Source organism: Cyphomyrmex costatus, unplaced genomic scaffold (assembly GCF_001594065.2).
Source record: "Cyphomyrmex costatus isolate MS0001 unplaced genomic scaffold, Ccosl1.0 scaffold6, whole genome shotgun sequence".
NCBI lineage: Eukaryota > Metazoa > Arthropoda > Insecta > Hymenoptera > Formicidae > Cyphomyrmex > Cyphomyrmex costatus.
The window spans coordinates 1100851-1102936 of NW_017280155.1; the positions used below are offsets into that span (position 1 = coordinate 1100851).

Below are 2086 nucleotides of genomic sequence, written 5' to 3' on the forward strand. Positions count from 1 at the left end.
AAGATTATTTACAAATCAACTCTGGAATTATTTTTTACATAGATTGCACGATTCCACAATCAAAGCAGACACTCCATGATCTTCAGTAATATTCGAAGAAAAAATGGATGTAATTTGATTTATAAATTCAATTTAGAGAAATGAAACAATAAGCCTCTTTAATCAATGACTTAATTTTATATATGAGCGATTTTATGTTTAAAATAAGGATTATGAATTTTTGTTTCATTATTTCTATCATTCTTGAATCCTACTGTTGTGAACTGCAGTCATGATAAAATCATAGGAATAGAACATCGTTTAATTAATTTGTCAATTACAAGTTAACTTTAAGTGACAAATAAGATTGTGATGATATTCTTCTAGATGATATTTATTTTACAACTTCGATCTGTATTCTATCCATTCATATCTTAATAATTAGATAAGATTACGTTACAGATATTCGAATATTATATGTTATGCATTTACTCCACGTGTACTCTTCGATAAAAGCCTAAGTTCACGTATCAATATACTCACGGCCTTATGTGTCCCTCAAAAAAATACGACAACAAGGAAACGTTTACTCAACTGGTAGCGTGGCCGAGCGGTCTAAGGCGCTGGTTTAAGGCACCAGTCTCTTCGGAGGCGTGGGTTCGAATCCCACCGCTGCCAATCTTTTTTGCGCGTTTATCGCGAAGATTTATTCTTTTACATTTGGAAAAAGCTTTATCTCGCTATAAATTTTTATTATAACGTAAAATTGAAATTACAAGTTACCGTAATTTCACAATTATTTATCGTCGATAAATGATCGTGCTGCTCGTCGGCGTCTAACCGCATCGATAAAACAGAGCAAATCCGAGATAAACGGATTTAAATAGAGCGCATTTTATTTAACGCTCGCATACGTCACTTCATCTTTGTTTAACATTTGATAACAAGGGTGAAATGATACTCGCGAAAAATTGCGAATATCAAGTGGAACATACCCATAGTTAAGAAAGATTGTGTGTGTGATATCTGTTTTTTCTATAGGTAATTAAAAAGTTGTAACGACACGATGTTGGTATAGGTAGGAAGATAAGATACTTAAACATAACGACTTGAGTTTTAAGATAGGCGTTCCACGGAAGTTCCGCTGATTACTCTTAGTTCCCAAATGTATATGTCACGACGACAGTGCGTAATCGCACTCGTGTATTTCGAAAGCAGATAAATGTCGTCACGCTACGCGTACACGTTACACCGTGGTAGGAATAAAAATGAGACAGCGCGGGTACGAGTCCACAGTTCACCAGCAAATCAGCTGATTCCAAAGCTCATTTCTCTTGCCTTGTAAAAAGGCAGTTGAGAGAAAACCAAGATAAAATAAAGACGAGAAAATTATTTCGAATTAAAAATAACGAAATTTCTACAGGGTCGCCACGAATTTTTAATCGTAATATTTCTTGACATTTCCCTGATTTACTGACAATATTTTGAGATTTTTCCTGACTTTGAATAATACATATTTTGCAATGTTTCTTGTATTTTTACCGTAACATGGAAAATGTTAAATATTCTGTTGATCCGGCAATGTAACATAGATGCACATTTTCTTCAGGAAATGAATTCCCCCCCTCCCCTCCAAAAAAGGTAGTCCAAACTAATCATAGAAGCACAAGGCAATATAAATTTATTTACAGCTATTTTATTCTCCCTGACAAGTGTGCTAAATCCCTGATTTTTCCTGACTTCCCTGACTTGTGGCAACCCTGATTCTAAGACTTTTTGGAATTATGTACCATGTATCACATATATGTATAGTACGAGACCGATTGTTGGCCTGAATCATCATCTATCTTCCGATTTGCAATAAAACATAAATATCTTCGTAAAATTATTGATTCATGTACAAACAGAAAATATTTTAAGATAATTTATTACAAAAAATATTCTGAAATAATTTCAAAAAATAAAAACCTAAAAAAAGAACAAATTATACGATAGAAAATGAGAAATATCGTAAGCTTTATTTTGTTCTTATAAAAGTTAAATTTTTAATATAATATATCGCGAGAGAGAGAGAGAGAGAGAGAGAGAGAGAGAGAGAGAGAGAGAG

The 2086-nt window shown here is 33.3% G+C and overlaps 1 non-coding gene across 1 annotated transcript; it reads left to right on the plus strand.

The window, feature by feature from the left end:
- Nucleotides 1-575: 575 nt before the first annotated feature.
- On the plus strand, nt 576-657 carry TRNAL-AAG (transfer RNA leucine (anticodon AAG)). Its single transcript has one exon. It is a non-coding gene; the product is annotated as a tRNA-Leu (tRNA).
- Nucleotides 658-2086: the final 1429 nt, after the last annotated feature.